This window comes from Cydia amplana, chromosome 3, assembly GCF_948474715.1.
Source record: "Cydia amplana chromosome 3, ilCydAmpl1.1, whole genome shotgun sequence".
NCBI lineage: Eukaryota > Metazoa > Arthropoda > Insecta > Lepidoptera > Tortricidae > Cydia > Cydia amplana.
In genome coordinates, this window is record NC_086071.1 from 453,228 (window position 1) to 473,715 (window position 20,488).

Sequence of the window (20,488 nt, forward strand, 5' to 3'; positions counted from 1 at the left end):
TGATAAGTTTCCAATCAGACCCCAGGCTCCGTGCCTGACGCAGGCCGGCTCACGGGCCGTGGCAAATAGCCGGAACAACGCTAGGAAGAAGGAAGATGATGGTTGAGCGACGTGTAGCACGTAACTGAGGACGCGGACATCACGCGGGGTGTGCTGAGGCACAGTATAAGTAATAGTATTATCATACAGAACGGCCACGCACCGCCCCGCCCCGACTCATTACCTCGCCCCGCGACTGGCCTAGACATGAATCTGGCGGACTTCTGGTGTCCTCTCAGTAAAGCGACTTACCCACACATGCACATTGACGCGTGTACAGACGTGCCGCGCACACATATAAACGCAAATCATTTTTGATGTATGGCGTGTCCGCCCTGTGTCTAAGGATCAACAGTTTTTATTATATACTCGCTTACAGTTATATTCGTAGTTGGTGGCTGATTACTTTCAATACGAGCATTTTTTTTATTAAAAAGTAAGTACTCGTAGGTAACCTAATCTTCGCCAGAAAATATAGTATACATATGTATAAAAAACTGAGTAGTTTAATACGTGTACTTACACTAATTATTAATAAGCGTTTATCGATATCACACCGAATCATGATGCACATCCCTATCGCATGTGTCAACGTCATAGTCGAATTTTATCCTATCGCATTCACTAAAAGGAATAGAGCATAAATGACTATTTGCAATAAATAAAAATCGTAGTGCAATTTCGACATAATTTTATTTACTGTAAGGTTCAAATTATTGTGATGGGTGAGGGTTCGTAATCCCTTTCGAAATAAGAAAATATGGCCAATTTTTGTGACTGCGTGTTGGCGACATAGGTTCCCATACTAATCCAGGCACATGCCGTTTCCCCTTAGAGCGCGGCGCGCTCTTTCTTTCTTCCGTGTACTTATACCACAAAACAAAGCGCGGCGCGCTCTTTCTTTCTTCCGTGACTTATACCTACGTTACATGTAGGTAAATTACATTTTGAGAGTGTATAGCTACCCAAAATTTTTGTTCCCCAATATTTTGACGTGAAACGTAGGTCAACGTCTTTAAAAACCCGTAGAGGGGCTCGGCTCAAGACCCGAAGAAGGCGAAAACGGTCCTATCAGCTAGAAAAGTTAAGGTCACGATTTTTTGGGATTCCATGGGAATAATCCTTATGGACTTTTACAAAAAAAGGAAAAATATCACCGTGCAGTACCGAGTTATTAGACCATTTCAATAAAAACAAGCAACAACGGTTGCACTCCGGGAGTGCCGATAGAAGTGAAAACTCACCTCACTATGTTACCGACGCCCGGTAACACGATACATACGTTTAGCGGAGGTATTCTATTTATTTATTATATATATATTATTATAATTCTCAAATAGGATCACACTTTTTCATTGACATGTTTATTTACATACTGCCATGACAACGTCAAATTATTTGAACATAGGTAAAGAGTCTTGAAAAGGAGTCCGCAACATAAATGTCAAATAACATTGAGTTTTTCTTTATTTATTTAAATGCCATTTAAATTATGAGTGGCCTTACGGGGCTTACGGTCACGTGATCGCCTTACGCTGTCTCGAGTTTATCATTTTTTCCCCACCTCAAAAAGTGCCCAGCGCCGCTAAAGAAGTTTTCACTTCAAAATAAAGACACGGACCCATTTGGTAATGAAGAAAGTGTTGTTTCACCACAACAACTCACCAGCACATTCTTCCAGATTTTGCCGCTGTCAAATTAAACCAACTACGATACGAATTGCTGCTACCCCACCTTGCTCACTGGATTTAGCTTCCTGCGTCTTTTTTCTGTTCCCCAATATGAAAAACATGGCTCGGGGGAAAGAATTTAAATTCTGGTCATACGAATAATCTGGTCAGTTATCGCCGAGACAGAAGCTTATTTTGGAATTTTTTGAGACTTTTAACAAATTATTTTTTTGGAGTAGGTAGTTAAATAACTGGCCTAAGAAAAGTGTAAGGACTAAGTGTAAGGCCTGAGTGGACGCTCGAAGCGGAGCGTTCGGCGGAGCGTGCAGCGTGGCGTCGGGCTCACAAGTAATTTGAGCAGCGTGCACTAAGGCCGCTCCTGTGGCCGCTCCTATACGTTTGCATTTGTTTAACATGCACGCCGCACGCCCCGCCTGGCTGCACGCCCAACTCGAGCGTCCACTCAGGCCTTACACTTAGAAAGAGATTACGTTAAAAAATAAAATACATAAAGTTCCAAAAATATGCCTCTTCATTTCTAACACGGGTACTTTTTAATCCACCCTCGTACATATCAAAATGTCATCGTCCTTGACGCAAACTAAATTTTTGGCTATATTTTCTGTTATAACAATACCTTCAAAACTTTTAAACTGCAAAATTAGACTGGATTTTTGTCTGGCCTTGTACAACGAATCTCTCACATTATGAAATGTTGGTAGTTTATCCAACGTTTTTAGTGGGGCCATTTGTTCTCTAAAAACCAGCCAAGTGCGAGTCGGACTCGCGCACGGAGGGTTCCGCACCATCAACAAAATATAGAGCAAAACAAGCAAAAAAAAAACAAGCAAAAAAACGGTCACCCATCCAAGTACTGACCCCGCCCGACGTTGCTTACCTAAGGGCCACCCCACATCTAGCGTCTTTCGAGCGTCGGCGTCTACAACTCTATGGCCGTGCTCAACGCAACGTCGACGCAACCTCGACGCAACTGCGCAGCGACGTCATTTTCCATAGCGCTGAGTGGCGCTGACCAGACGCCGACGCTCGAAAGACGCTAGATGTGGGGTGGCCCTAAATTGTTATTTTATTCTGTTTTTAGTATTTGTTGTTATAGCGGCAACAGAAATACATCATCTATGAAAATTTCAACTGTCTAGCTATCACGGTGCCTGGTGACAGACGGACGGACGGACGGACAGCGGAGTCTTAGTAATAGGGTCCCGTTTTTACCCTTTGGGTACGGAACCCTAAAAATGGTCGGAATCGGCCGGTAATCAGAAGCCACTTTTTGCTTTAAGTCAATTATATTGAGCTCGATGTCTATGCTCTCAAAGTCTGGAACACAACAGTGCTTTTTGTCTTTTAGAATGGACTTTCGTGACGCAGCCTACTACCTACTGACTACTGACCCTTAGCACATTCCTTTCAGATGGCACACCCATATGGACGTGAGAGTCTTTTTGTTCGTGCGTTTTAAATAGTGCCGGTGGCCTCGCACTAAAATACTACCCCCATGTGTACTTTTTAAAAATCTAATTTGTCATTCTTCAGACGTTCCACGGACTTTGGCTATTTTCTTCCATCATTTACGATAATCTCAAATAAAAATCGAAGCAAAGAATATATAATTATATTCTTCAGTAATGGTAAACCATTCTTTCAGTTCTTTGTCTCAGTGACATTTCATAAATACTTTTTCATAGCAATAAAATGTAATCATATTTCAAAGAGGTTTATTTGTTTATTAAGTAGGTATGTATAGTACTGTATTACTGAACCGCAATTAAAAAGGGATTGAGATAGCATAGCTGTCAATCCATATTGGTTTAGATGTAAGTGTATCTAATCCCTTTCTGATCGCGGCATGATACTATTACGGTGCGGTAGGTAAGATTGGACAAAATATTAACCATCTAATATATTAGTGTTTGATAAAATAATGGTAATAAATTCTACAGATACATGATAGGTAGGTATGGAGATAATACGGACTAGGAGACAAAATGCATGGAATAAAATAAGCGTAGCAACAAAAACGTATAGAAATTCATGCGTCCGAAAAAGTAGCCTAAAAGTGGGGTATAACGCGAATGGAACAAAAAATATTGGGGAACAAAAAATTTGGGTTAATATTTTGGGCTATACTATACACTCGAATTTTATTAAATATATCTTAGGGGCCGATTTAATTCCACCACCACACTTCGTTATCTAATAGGACATAATAAAATTGATAGAACCATATTCCAAAATATTTACCTACGTTGACAGTGGGAATAAAATAATTTTATTTTATTAATAATCAACATAATTAATAATCGTATATTTTGAAATCTTAAAAAATCAAAAGATTCTGTTCCTCGATTTGTAAGGTTCCATCCATGGACCTAGAATATTACGGACGGACTGTCACCTAAGACAAACTGTGACACTGCAATGGCGGACGGTTTGAATGTGTGCGTGTAGACGAGTGTTACCATGTAACACAAATTCTCCCCTAATGGTGAAACAATTATTTTTAATATCGTCCTTGTTTTCAAATAAAAAAATTAGGACAGTTTTACGTTAGACAATAAAAAAGGTGTGTACGTATCTGATTTTATAGGTCTTGAAAATGCGCAATATTGCACAATTACTTTGTGCAAACATGATTTTCAATACCTAATGAATAATGATAGTTAGCATCGTAATGAAATCAGTTCGTCATGTTTATTTAATTTATACATTTAACTTGAAACATATATGGTTTTCAACAAAAGAAATATAATACATAACAAACAAACGTTAACTATCAAACATGCATGTAAGCGTCTAATCTCCTTAGTATCGGGAAATTACCATACCAACCTAGTTTGAAATGCACAATCAATAATTTAACCATTTACCTAAATGATCTCTTAATACATAATGATTTTATAAGAAGGGTATCAATTACCCTACTTTCGGGAAATTACCCTATTCATGTTCCTGGTCACACTCCTGTTTTGCAGTTTGATAATTTATAAACAACAAATTATCGTGATTTTACGTACTAATTGATAAACTTAAGTATGAAAAGTTATTCCGTGACTTTTTTCTTTCGATCGGTACAATTCTAGCAGGATTTAACTACGCATGCCGCGATATTTTATATTTTTCTTCGACATGTTTACTTCAATGACGTTTCGATTCGTCTGACGGCAAACTGGTGGATGTGGGCTGTCAATGTGTGTGTGTCACGCGTAAATACTATGAAACTGGTGGATGTTGGAATCACAGTTGTGTTGTAAGCGAAACTCTGTCCGTAATATTATAGGTTCATGGTTCCATCACAATATGTTATTTTAGAAATGTTTGTGGATTGAGACAATTCGTGTAAAAATACAAAAAAAAATGTCATAGGTAGGTATAAAAAACCCTCTTTTACATTCTCGAGCATATTATGATGCTTTTATTCTAAGATGCTTATCTTAAAAAGAAACCATTTTTCAACCTAATACCCGACATTTTGTAATATGATGTTACTGATGTTTTTTATTCCATGTCGGTGACAAACGTTATGCCCGCAATTCTAAAGGTGACATGACTCAAAAAGCGTAGGTACAAGTGTGGTGTGGTTCCTAACGATAATATTAGCTATTCAACTGCAATTATTAAAAAAATAAATATAATTGTAACAATCTTACACAAATCAACCTGTAGTTCGTTTTTTTTAGCATTAGAAAGAAGGTAAGCGATCTTGACATGTTTTTTAATTGATAAACGCTTTTTAAAAATCAGTAAATTATACTTATGAAAGCAGAAGAATATAAATGATCGTATTAGATTGACATTGTCCTTTTTTCCCCAACGGCATCCGAGCTACATCATATGCTAGAAGACCTTAGCAACGCAAGCCTCGAGGTTGGACTGAAGATGAATATGTCAAAGACCAAAGTCATGACTAACGGCATAAAACGTAGGATTGAGGTACACGGAGAACACATTGCATATGTCCATGAATACCTTTATTTGGGCCAAATAGTCTCTTTCCAGGCGCGACAAGAAAAAGAGGTCGATAGACGGACCGAGAACGCCTGGAAGAGCTATTGGTCCATGAAACACCTCATGAAGGGAGACCTACCTCTGTCTCTCAAACGTATAGGCTCATGGACATGTGCATACTTCCAGTCCTCACCTATGGTGCTCAGACTTGGTCTTTGACGGAAGCTCAGAAGTCCAAACTCGGGGTTTGTCAGAGAGCTATGGAGCGCAGCATATTAGGTGTGAAACTAAGGGATCGCATCCGGAACACCACGCTGCGCTCTAAAACTCAAATAATAGATGTAGCTCGAAAAGCGGCCAAGTTAAAGTGGGACTGGGCTGGTCATGTCTGCCGCATGCCGAATGACTTATGGGCCAAGATAACCACAGAGTGGGTGCCCCGTGAGTCGAACCGGAGATCCGGCAGACCTCGTCGGCGATGGCGGGATAACTTAGACTCCTTTTTGAGCGACTGGCCAGATGTAGCTCAAAATCGGGAGGAGTGGAAGAAGAGGGGGGAGGCCTTTGCCCAGCAGTGGGACACAATAGGCTCGCAATAATAATAATAATAATTAGATTCATAATTGTTACCTACATAGGTATTTGCCGTGACTTATTTTTAAAACATGTTTTTCAATTAAAAGACACATCAAGATTGTTTACCTTTTTTCTAATGCTAAAAAAAACGAACTATAGCCCCACACGCAGCTAAAAAGGCTTGTGTTATGGGAATTATGATTTATTTGTTTTAAATGAAAACAAAACTGCGTCTTCGTAAGTACATAATACCTAATTTAATTACAAAGAATCATTATCCGGACTCGGATATAATTCTCCACTAAATAACCCCTGACGTATTTCATTAAATACGAGCTGCCGCAGCGAATTCTGCCTCACTTCGTTTTCGTTTCTTTTTTGAATGTAATTTGATATTTGATGAGTATTTTTCACGCAGGGACGCATTTTCATAATAAAAGCAGGTAATAAAATAACAAGGTTTAAGTTTCATTGTCCTGCTAAGAAGAGTAATTTGTTAAGTGTGCGTGCTACGCCACTCGCTCGTTCACGTAGTTCCAGTCAAACGTGGTTCAGAATTATTGGAAGAGGTATTTTTATGATTTCGTGGTGGAAATGGCAGAATAGAACAATTACGTTATACCCTTTTGTTACTCAATTGTAAGTTCATATGGCTTGCATGTTTGATTAATAAAAATATCTGGGAGACTCGGAAAACATATAAAAACTCAAAAATGCGATTTCATCGAAATCGTTAGAGCAGTTTCCGAGATCCCCGAAATATATAAATAAATAAATAAACAAGAATTGCTCGTTTAAAGGTATTAGATATCCTAAAATAACGGTAAGTTTTAAGTGCTAAATTAAAACTTAAAAAAAAATCGGTATAATTTCTAATAAAAAACCGGCCAAGTGCAAGTCGGACTCGCGCACGGAGGGTTCCGCACCATCAACAAAAAATAGAGCAAAACAAGCAAAAAAACGGTCACCCATCCAAGTACTGACCCCGCCCGACGTTGCTTAACTTCGGTCAAAAATCACGTTTGTTGTATGGGAGCCCCACTTAAATCTTTTATTTTATTCTGTTTTTAGTATTTGTTGTTATAGCGGCAACAGAAATACATCATCTGTGAAAATTTCAACTGTCTAACTATCACGGTTCGTGAGATACAGCCTGGTGACAGACGGACAGACTGACGGACGGACGGACAGCGGAGTCTTAGTAATAGGGTCCCGTTTTTACCCTTTGGGTACGGAACCCTAAAAAGAAACTGGCCTTATAGAAAGTAACAGTACCAGGATCTGTGCTTCTATGATGTTGATTTGTTAACTGATAACATTTAATAATTTGAATGACACCGGAATAATAATTGAATAATAATATTCACCTAGATTTACTTTCTCTCAGTTCAGTACAAGCTCGCCGTTGCCTTACCTATAAATTCTTCCGGATACAAGACTTAATTTCCCATTTTCCGGCTCGGCTGGTATAAGGACGTAGTTCAAATACCTACCTATACCTACATATGGAGAGAATGCGCCATTTAATACGTTTCACCGTATATTTTATGAACTTTATGGTAAGTACTGTATGGTGTGGCATGCGTGGATTAACCAAGCTTTATTCAAGGTTTCATACAATCTACAAATAAAATACTTGCGAGAAGGATATTTTTGTGTCAACCGTGTAATTTAATTACCGTAAAATGTACCTAATTTACTCCAAAAATTTGCTTAAAAATTCTGTTTTAGTTACTTAAGCTTAGGTTACGCGTTTCTTGAATAAAGTAGGTATGTATGTGTGTATGTTTAAATTATTTATTTTACAAAACACAAATATTCAGTAGGTAACAGGCACAGGATAGGCGAACTTATCGCTTAAAAGGATCTCTTCATTCATTAATTTCATTAATTTAATCATTGCTTTGTGTGTACAAGAAGGTCTTATGATTATTATATTATGTGACGACACAACCCTGTAAGGGCACTGCAATAAAATTACAAACTAATCAACTACTATCAACTATCTCCAGTCAACCTATGAGTAGATGAGAATTGATGAAGAACGGTAGCAAATAGCACTGAGTGAAGAAAGTCAATAAAGTTTATTTTATTCTATCCTAAATATAATTTAAATTTTAAAACAACTTTATTGTTTGATATCAATACACCTTATAAAACAAAGTCCCTCGCCGCGTCTGTCTGTGTGCATGTATGTTCGCGATATAAACTCAAAAACTATACTGAACGGATTTTCATGCGGTTTTTACCTATCAATAGAGTGATACTTGAGGAAGGTAGAGGTCATTATTTGTTAAGATTTTGTGTTACCCGTGCGAAGCCGGGGCGGGTGGCTAGTTATAATTATAATAATAATTAATTATATTCCGATTTAAAGTAAACCATCACATCACAACTTTTATTTAAGTGTTACATCACATATTGTAACACTTAAAAAAGTTGTGACTTGATACTGTTGGAGCATAATTACCAGGCCTCGGAGTTTTTTTAGCACGGTAAGACTAAGGAGAGCTATGGAGTCTTTGTTAACATTAAAATTAAGTTCATACTCATACTCATCCTCATTAATTAAGTACAAGTAAATTATGTACAGCTCTAGACCTAATAAATATCAGCGATCATCACAATAACGAAATACGTAACTATATATTCATGACATAATGTGACATCTGATTTACTCATACACATATTTAGGTAAAGAGGTTTAATCATAAGTGGCCTATCACTTAAAAAAGTACTTAAGACATGCAACCTATGATTATAAACATTGGTAATACGTATTCGACATATTAAAACGATATTCCATAGATATTAAAACTGTTTATTATTCATTAAGGTTGATATAGAGCTACAATATTTTAGAATAGTTATGCGTTACTCTTCCTTACGTCTACAAAACAGTTCGTTCACACATAATGGGCAGTATAAACGTCGTAAGTCGCATTCATGGGCATCATTTTCAAGACACCAATATCAATATCTTAACAGTAATTATAGTATGTAGGTACGTTAAGTACTTAAATAAAATATTGGAGCGATGACACTGCAATATGGGTAATATAATAATATTAACATACACATATACATATTATATTATTGGGCATCATTTTCAAGACACCAATATCCTTATCTTAACAGTAATTATAGTATGTAGGTACGTTAAGTACTTAAATAAAATATTGGAGCGATGACACTGCAATATGGGTAATATAATAATATTAACATACACATATACATATTATTACTTTTTTATAATATAACATTTAATTAAATATATGTAAACAGAATTAATTACATATAAGTAGTCTAAGTATTTATAAAACGATTCGGACGAACTTAATTAATGAGGATGAGTATGAGTATGAATTTAATTTTAATGTTAACAAAGACTCCATAGCTCTCCTTAGTCTTACCGTGCTAAAAAAACTCCGAGGCCTGATAATTACCTAATAGTGGGGACCAAAGTAGGCCAATTTAACGGTACGCTTATTGCTTATTTTTAATCACGTGTTTCATAAAGTTATGCATAAAGTACTCGTATTTTCCAGCGGCATATTACGGGGTACGTAACGAGTTACGAACGCGAGAAGTACCCAGACCTATTTGTGAAATTTTCATTGTCCATTTTATGTAGGGGAGAACAGGGCTAGATTTAACGGGAAAAGCGTTTTATTAAATAACTACCGACCCGCCCCGGCTTCGCTCGGGTTAACAAATTATACATAATACTCTTGAATCACTCTATCTCAGTGGTTCCTAACCTTTTCAGTCCGGTCACCCCTATGACTAACAAGGGAACCTGATTTTACCCCTCCTCCCAATGGTAATAAAAAATAAAACGTGTACGTTTGTTGTATTGTTAAATTAGGTTAGCTTATTACCCCCGTAAAATACCAGTTTTACCCCCACGGGGACAATTACCCCCAGGTTAGGAACCACTTGAGTCTATCTATTACAAAAACCGTTGCGTAGTTTTAAAGATCAGATATGTAGACAGCGGGAAGCGACTTTGTTTTATACTATGCAGTGACTACAAAACTAGTAAGCATGTTAAAAAAAAGTATTTTTGGAACCATAATTTATTTATTGCACTGGTATCATTCTTTCTGGAACTAGACACTTTGAGATGTTGAACGTCTATTTGCGCCTAAAAAAGAAAAAGAAACTTATTTTTATTTAACAAGTCCTTTTTTTCACGGGCCTATTAATCCCGGTGTTTTGATAACCTTGTGTGGGGATATAGATCCAATACGTACTTAGACGCCCTTCGAAGATCTTTAAAGTTTAATGTCATGTAGAACACCTGCTGGAACCCGTTCACAGGCGCAACAATAGACACCGATGAACCGATCTCAGCATTGGGACTATTGTAGAAAAATAAACAAGTCCTTATTGTTATTATTTTGATTTATGTGGTAAATGTTATAGCAGTTACCTATAATTTTAGTATAAAATAGCAGTGGTATCTGACGAGCAACATTATAAACAGTAGTATACTTTAGATTGAAGTAAAACGTTAAACCCGCACGATCGTCAAATTGTCTGTCGGAAGTTTCGCGCGGCGCGCCATACGTTGTTTTTTAATAATTTCCTGGCTTTATTTATTTAAATACGGAAGACGACGTACAACCCCAGAGGTAGGACATTGCGATTCAAATATTAATATCTGAGTGACCGAGCTTCGCTCGGAAAATATATAAAAAGCGGCCAAGTGCGAGTCGGACTCGCCCATGAAGGGTTCCGTATTTAGGCGATTTATGACGTATAAAAAAAAACTACTTACTAGATCTCGTTCAAACCAATTTTCTGTGGAAGTTTACATGGTAATGTACATCATATTTTTTTTTTAGTTTTATCTTTCTTTTATTTTAGAAGTTACAGGGGGGGGGGGGACACACACATTTTACCACTTTGGAAGTGTCTCTCGCGCAAACTATTCAGTTTAGAAAAAAATGATATTAGAAACCTCAATATCATTTTTGAAGACCTATCCATAGATACCCCACACGTATGGGTTTGATGAAAAAAAAATTTTGAGTTTCAGTTCGAAGTATGGGGAACCCCAAAAATTTATTGTTTTTTTTTTCTATTTTAACGGACGGACAGACAGACGGATAGACGGACAGACAGACAGACAGACATGACGAATCTATAAGGGTTCCGTTTTTTGCCATTTGGCTACGGAACCCTAAAAACTCGAAAATACGCGTTTTCCCAGAGATAAGACCTAGCCAGATCGATTTTTCGCCCCCGAAAACCCCCGTATAGCAAATTTCATCGAAATCGTTAGAGCCGTTTCCGAGATCCCCGAAATATATATATATATATAAATAAATAAATAAACAAGAATTGCTCGTTTAAAGGTATTCGATTTTGCATAAGTCTAAGTCCGTAAAGCTCTGCTAAGCCTTTATTTAGCTTACTACAGTATTTTTTAACGATTTTTATGCAGACAAAATCGCGAACGAAGGCTAGTGCTATTATAAGTACATACTCGTATATTGCGCTCGATTAATCGAATTTAAAATACCCAAAGGCTTATCTCGTTTCAGAACCAGAACATTCATTCGCTTTCAAGCCATAAAAGTACTTTGAAACCAAATGCCGCATCAAAGACCAAAATATACCCAGAATAACTAACTGAACACAACAATATCTTCTATTTATGTTCTCAATCGATATCCGGTTTATATTTGTCCGGCGGAGAATTAAGCCTCGTCTACGAGTATTTATAAAATGTAAAAATATTGTCAATCCGTGACCAGAATAGTAATGACACTCAATAGTTATTTGTACAACAAGAGATCAAAGTTTGATATTTCTTCGAGTGCTTATTTTGAGTCCCGTGCAAGCGAAAGATTCTATAGTAGATTCACGAGCGTAGCGAGTGAATCTAATTTAGAATCTTAAGCGTAGTAAGGGACTCAAAAGCGCACGAGATGTAAATTAACTTTGATCTCGTGTAGTTCACAAAACTTTTCACCTCAGCAGCGACAACATATTAGAGAACCCGAAAAATGTATTCCTTCTTCATCACTTACCTATTCACTCATGTTTTCTTAAGATATACCTACCAACAATTAAGTTTAATTACCACAATCAAACACAAAAACAAAACGTAGTAAATTTCAGTAAAATAGGTAATATATGAAAACAACGACCATCAATTGAATGACTGACCATGAGTCTGACCATGAATCGATAACTTTTTTTTGTAAAAAATAATAATAATTGTAAGATACGGTCCGAATTGCGGATACTTATACTATACTGGGTCAACCAAATCTTGTCAGTAAATAGGAACAAAAAAAACTATACTCATCCTTTTCTTTTGGGTGCTAGTACTAGTGTAAGACAAAGATAGTATGATTCTCTCTGTCTATGTTTGAAATCAAACAGACCTTTGACACACTATATTTGTAAACTATAGTAGAGATTCTTAAAAGTATAATTATTTATTTTACGTGATATTCTGTGTATTTTTGAGTTAATTATTTTAATCGTACAATAAATTACGTAAAATATAGTGTTTTTATCGAATCTTAAACTTTATTTTCATTAATTAATTATTAAGAATTCATACTCATATGTGTTTTGGATCGATGCGTTCTGACGTTTTTCGGGGGTCTATTATAAACCGTCAATATACCTACCGTTGAATGTAGTTTGAACTATTTTTTGTCTCTTTCTTTTTGCTAACGACGTGAAAGGGACAGAGATAATAAAATCCAATTATTTCGAACTTGTATTAGACCCCGCATGTTGAAATGACATTTGAATATTAAGGTCACTTGAATGTCATTTTGTCTCACTCAGTGAGCAAAATGCGATTTTGCTCACTGTTTTTAAGTAGCAAAGTACCCTTGTTCGAGCTGCTGAGGTGAAAATTAAATTTTATGCAAATAAATAGAGCTTTAAACTGCCAATAAACAATATACGAGTAAACTGCTTACACCAAGTAATTACTTTATTGATTAAAGCATAACCGTCACAATATTCTAGGGGAACATTATTTAGGGACATTATTTATAGTTGCGTTTTTAGGGTTCCGTAGTTAACTAGGAACGATTAGTTTCGCAAATTTCGCAATGTCCTTTTGTCTGTCCGTCCGGCTTTGCTCCGTGTTCGTTAGTGCTAGAAAGCTGAAGTTATACATGGGTAAGTATGGTACTAATCAACCACGCCGACAAAGTAGTAAAATAAAAACTAAATTTGTTTTAAATAAAAATATAAGTAAAGTCAATTTTTTTATTCGGTGGACTAAAATGACATTTCATAATATGAACATAAAATAACATTTCATAATATGAAATGTCATTTTATTCTACCGAATAAAAAATTAGACTTTAAAAATAATAACAATTCGGGGTTTAACAGTGTTTCTCCTTATAGTTGTGTATCTGCTAGAGTATGTACGTATCAAGGCCCCAACGTTCTCGGTTCTCAGTACAAAATTTATCCGTCAAGCCGTAGCCATTTTGGTGGTGGGCAAGCTGTGTATGTGTGCGTTAAAATGTGTATGTGTGAGTTTATTGCACGTTTTTAGGGATGTGGATTTGTCGATTTTAATCATGTTATACATCGATACTCTCTACACAGCGGAACGGAATAGCGTGGGAATAGCGATTAATTGAAGCTTCGATATCTTCACTAAAAATAAACAACCGGAAATGCTAATGGATAATGAATACTTTATAAATTTTATAATATAATAATAAACTCTATTATTGCGAAAAACATATTTTATTTGGTTTTTATGTAACATTTATATACATGTGGCGTTCCATGCCTCCTTTAGACAATAATTCAAATAATTATAACGGGGTCATAATTAAGAGTAACTTAAAAAACTTCTGAACCAATGATTACAAGAATAAATTCTATATCTGGTTTAATTTATCGGCCGTATTGTATTTACACACTGTATATAAAGTGGTGGGCTGAATACAGTACCTATGTAAATACAATACCTAGGATAGGACCTAAGAAGTGTATTGAGGTAAATTTTGCTTAGAAATACATTTAAAAAATTAACCATACAAAATAATTCGGCCCGCAATGTAAAGCAATACAAAAGTTACGAGATACGAGCTTTTTCAAGTAACTGTCAACGCTTGTTGGCCTATAAAAAGCTGGTATCTCGTAATGTCTCGTATAATTGCATACTGGTCGGTAAATTTTCAAAAAATTATAACGGGGTCATAATTAAGAGCAACTTATAAGTAAAGAACTTCTAAATTAATGATTACACGGATAAATTCTATATCTGGTGGAATTACACACTGTATATAAAGTTATGTTATAATGGTTATCTGTTCATTTTAGATAGTTTAGATCCTTTCAAGTAAAATTTAAATTGTAAAAAGGCCGTATAGTTTATCGATATGACTTTATCGTCGTGGCCACATGCCTCTGGTTCCTCATTGTAAATCGTACATAAAATGTGTCTGGTGTGTGAGGCTACGGTGACAGATGGCTTACGCTCAATTTTTAAAAATAATACATCTATGTTACGTATAGTCTGTGGCGTTGTTAACTAGCGCCTCGCCGTGCCAACATCACTGCTGCACCGTTCCTGGGCACATTGGCCGTAGCCAACAAAGGCCGTCAATGTCGCCGCCGGCAATATTGCCGCGGGGTGGGCGTGTCCACTATCCGACAACTTTTTTGCAACAGCTTGCAACGTCCCACCAATATCCAGTTTCAAGCTAATAAACATCAAACTTTTTTATTTTATTTACCTGAACAGGGATAAAACGTGGACGGTTAATATCACGGAGCCTTTATTGCGTAACATCAGTTGTAACTATTAAATAGCAATGTGCCGAACTTGTCGAAGAGAATTTTCAAAAATTACAAAGTTCACTTGAAATGTCCTCGGTATTTTTTTCTGCACGTTTATTGCCAAATCTTCTTACAGTTAGTTTCGATTTTTACCGTAGGTAATCGAAATAGACGCCAATAAGACGCAGATATAAATATTAAAATGATACGGTCGTCAGCAGTTAAGGACATAGAGTAATCCTTAATCTGAACGGGAACTTTCTAAGTGGAAACTTGCATCAAAAATTTCTCATTCTCGGAAATTTACAGAATGTTCCTTAAGTTGTGCTACTTGCACATTATAGGTTGTAAATTAAAGAGAACTCACCCATCATCTTCGGGGAGAGCAAGGTCCGGGACCGGGACGCCAAGCGTCGGCGGCACCTGACAGGCGGCGGACGTCAACGTCTTGTACCGCGACTGCTCGGCGGTCGGCAACACGATGTCCACCGAGCGCGAACGCAGCCCGGTCACCGGCACAGTTAGCGAGCTCCCCGGATTATTCAACTCCTCCGCTCTAGCACCGCCGGAAACCTTAGAGAAACAGGAATCCACGGACGCGGCGCGGTCCCGCTTCAAATCCGGCACGGCCAAGTAGATATCGTGTACGGGGGAGTCTTTGGCGGCGCTTTCTTCTGAAGCGCGGACGTTTTCAAGCGAGCTACCGGTCGGTTCGACGAAGAACGCTTCTTGTCTCGATATGGAGCGGCGCCGTTGCAAAAGTATAGGTGGCTCATCGTTGGGAGGCTGAAGTTCGAACGACGGGGCGCCCGGCGCCGGCGGCGGTGACTGCGGCGGCGGCGACCGGAGGGTGCGGCGCGGCGGCAGCGGCGCCAGCAGCACGCGCGGCGACTCCAGCTCGCTGTCGTCGTCGTAGTCTTCCTCCGCGGAGGAGGAGAGTGCCATGCGGTCGGGCGTGAGCCGCTCCTCGCTGCGGCGCGCCAGCCACGTCTCCATGAGCTGGCAATGCACGCATGGTTCCGGGACTGACGGGGTGCTCTTCCCGGGGCGTAGCCGGGACCATAGTCGCTGTACCTGCCGCACAAAAACAACGATATAAGTTACGACATTTTCCTTCAACTGTACGGGTCGTACATCTGAGTTGATATGATTCTTGATGGTTGATTGCAATCTTGATGGAAACACTGATTCCGGTATATGTATTTATTGATAACCAAGGTATATAAGTAAGTACTAGCTAGGAGCACGTATAAACGTAAACTAATTCATAAATCGATGTATGGCGTAATCGCAAATACAGCAATTATTATAAAGTCATTGTATTTAATGCTGACGCGAGAAATGTGCGATGCTTGCATTGTACATATTCCCGGCCAGGAGATGAGAAGTTGATAAGAATGATAAGAGATGCTAAGAAAATATTTTTATATAAAACTGATTGTTATAGTGAGATAATTTGAAACTGAATCAAATGACATTTAAGTTGAATTAAATTATTTGATAGAAGTAAATCCCCTAAACATAGAAGTAGAGTTGAGCGCAGTTGCCGCGACGCGATGATCTTGTCTCTCAGGGGGTTGTCCACTGTGGTTGTGCTCGGTCGCTGATGGGATGGAGCTGCGCGATGTGGATGACATCGAGGTTGGTCTGCGACCGCTCTCCCGGGGGGCGGCGGCGGCGGCGGCGTACGAAGGGGTGAGGCGCGCGACGAGTTGGCGGCGTCGAATGCAGCGGCGCACGTACAGCGCTGCTAACACGATGACAATGCCCATGACCACGTAGATTACTGTGTAGTGATGCACGTCGTGGTAGTTGATTCTGTCTGATAGCGCTCCGTCGTTCTTCATGTGTTCGATTTGGTCTTTGATGACCTTGAAATATTTGTCATTGCTGTCAAGAGCATTTGATTCGCCTTGTAGGACTGGTACTGTTAGGTTTATAACGTTGTTTATGGAGGGCACGTCGAACTTAACAACGGTTGCTTGTGTTTTGATGTCGTTCGAAAGTTTCTTCTGTGGAAATATGGTAAAGGCGTCTCCATTTAACACGCACTCTGTTTGAAGGGTTATGATTCCTGCCTTATTTAGATGCTCGGCCTTGACCTCCTGTCCGCATATGATTCTCGCAGTACATTCGTCACAACAAAAGAATAGGTATGTATTCATAGTGCTTAGTTCCGTCCATATGTTGTGGCAAGTGTCAGAGTCAGCTGAGCACTCGTTTGAAATTTGATCGGCAATGCAAAGGTGTGAGTCAGACTTCAGTTGATAAATTGGACCTTGTAGCGTACAAATAAGAGTATTAGAATCGTAGTGCGAGCATTTATTTACGGTTTCATCCAACATAGGTATATACGATTCTTTTTTGATATTTATAGCCACTTGATCTGCTATAGGTCGTATTTTGATCATATTTTTTCCAACTTGACGTGGAATTGATATTAATCTGAAGAGTTCGTACATATCTTGAAATACTAAGTGAATCTTGATTTCGAAGATAAGGTACTGGCGGGTCATTTTTGTTCGCACCTTCATTAATTGATATAGTTTAGGTAGATCGGTGTTGATGTTTTCGCAGGGTAGAGTCAAATCATTTGGCATCTGCCCGGCTATGATATTCAGCTCATCTTTCAACTGTTGTGGTGTCAAGAGGTGAACGTTGAATTTGCCATAAATGACGTTAGCCATGGTGTCCAATAAAGTGTCTTGTATGCTTTTCAGGTTCACGAGTATGTTATTAGCGATGATTGATGACACGGTGATTTCATTAATTTGGGTTGATTCTTGAATTTCGGTGGCCTGTTTGTTAAGGCTCATCTCGATGTTGTTTATGTGTTGGTTGAAAGTTTTGTGCTGATTTTGCATTGATGTTTCAACTCTCTTTAGTAAGTTGGCTTCCGCTTCTATAACCGAGGTTTGATTCCTCCATAATTGTGCCAAGTGTTTTTCATTAGCTCTGGTCAGGTCGATGTCCTTCTGATATTGTTCGGCGAATTGATCGTCGAGCACGCCGAATAGGCTGTGAGCGATGTTACCAACGCCGTTGAAGAATGCCCTCTTCTTTCGTGGTGATTCGACACGTTGACCGAGTAGCATGCTGTCGTAGTATTTTAATTCCGAAAAGGCATGACGCAGTTGAGTGAGTACGATGTTGCACTGTTGTTTATTTTTGATGGCGTGACACATATTTTCCAAGTGCTTGATGTATTTGGAAAATAGTTCTGATCCTTCCCAGTATGGATTGATGTCATAATAAACTACAAGTTTCCACTCGTCTCGGGCCAGTTTCATATTTGTTATTTTATCAAAGTAAATGCCTTGTCCCTCTTTGAAACGTGATACGTCATGAGCGCATTGCGCCGGCGATATAAATAACATGAACATCATAAGCGCCATAGTGATGTAACCAATAAGTTTGGATTTTGCTGGTTTTCTTTGATTTGTTTGTTTTGCAGGGGGCGTGGCCGATGAATCTTTTTTCTGTTCTTCACTGGTTGATGATTCGTTTTCTGATACTGGCAGTTTTGACAGCTTGATGATGGGCCTTTTGATTATTGAATTTTTTGTCTTTACTGAAGCGACACGGACAAGGCCATCCTTTCCTGCATGAACCTCTGATACCCTGCCAAGAGCCCACTTGCCGGCAGGTAAGTTTGCGTCGTGAATGATTACGACGTCGCCGATCTCAATGTTTGGCTTGGGTTGCGTCCATTTACAGCGTGATTGTAACTGACACAGGTATTCAGTTTGCCATTTTTTCCATACATCTTGGAATATTTTCTGTGTTAGGCGCCACCGCGTACGCTCGTCCCTTTCAGTCTCCACGATGTGAAGAGTCGGACCACTTGCTAAAAAGTGTGCCGGCGTGATGTAATCCAAGTCATCAGGGTCTTCGGTCAATGCACACAGTGGACGTGCATTTAAACACCCCTCTATCTGTGCCAATAGAGTCGAAAATTCTTCGAAGGTTAGGTGTTGTTCTCCCAGAACTCGGTGAAGATGATGTTTGAGGCTTTTGACGGCCGCTTCCCACAGGCCGCCCGCGCTGGGCCACGAAGGTGCATTGAAGTGCCAGCTGATGTTCATATCGCTGATGGCTTTGAAGAATGATTCATCTAGCGAGGCAGTGATCTCTTCATACTCCCTTTTAATTGCTTTGTTGGCTTTAGTAAAATTCGTGCCATTGTCACTGAAGATGTGACGGGGTGCTCCACGCCGGGCGGACATTCTCCGTAGAGCAGCCAGAAATGATTCGGAGCTTAGGTCTGAAACTAGCTCTAAGTGCACTGCCTTTGTTGCCATGCAAACAAACACAGCAATGTAGCCCTTAGTCGTTTTGATGCCGGGACCCTTGCTTGCCTTCACTGATACGTATCCTGTATAGTCCACACCGGTATTATAAAATGGCCTTGATGGATTTGACCTTGACTCAGGTAAGTCACCCATGAGTTGTGATAGTTTTGGAGGTTTCTGCTTAAGGCACGTTATGCAGCGGCGTAGGAGATTTTTCGTAGCTCTATTACCTCCTACTATCCAGACTGATTCTCTTAGTTTGGAGTGAGTGAGTTTGGCGGTTCCGTGCAAAACAGCTTTATGTGCTTGATCTATAAGCAGCTCCGTCAGGCGACCTCTATGTGGAATGATAAGAGGGTGCTTCATTTCCCAGCTGATGTGTGCGTTATGAAGTCGTCCTCGAACGCGTAGCATTCCATGTTGATCCAGGAAAGGTCTTAATTTCAAAATGTTGCTCTTTAAATCCACTGATTGATTTGTTTTCAAATTGACGATTTCATTTGCAAACTCTCTTTCTTGCACGTACTTAATGATTCTATTTTTAGCGCTTCTTAACTCGTCAGCTGTTAGGTAACTCGAGTTTTGCTGACGCCGCGAAGCCACTCGTAGTATCCATGCGAGCACGCGGGTGCAATGTGTCAAGTTGCTATGCTTGCTTATTAATTCATTGATAATGTCCCCGTCGGTTTGTTTACATGTTACCGCGTGGCTTTGTTTTGATGTTTTAACCTCTTGATCCGTAGTGAATATGGGCCTTTCTTGATTTTCACTGTACGATGATAGCCATTTTGGACCATTCCACCAAAGAGGATGTTTTAGTAATTGCTGGGCCGTGATTCCGCGACTAGCGCAGTCGGCCGGGTTTTCCTCGGACTTGACGTAGTTCCAACAAGTCGGCGGTATGATTTTTGTAATTTGCGTAACCCGGTTAGCTATAAATGGCTTCCATTTGCTAGGTTCGCCGTTTAGCCATCCCAAAACTGCTGTACTGTCAGACCAGCAGACCAATTTGATTTTGTTTTCTGATAGGGATTGCTTGACCTTCTCCATGAGGGCTGATAGAAGTAGAGCTGAACACAGTTCTAATCTCGGCAAGGTCACAGCTTTTTTCGTCGGTACGAGTCTTGATTTTGCTGCTATCAGTACCGGCGGCGGCGTTGA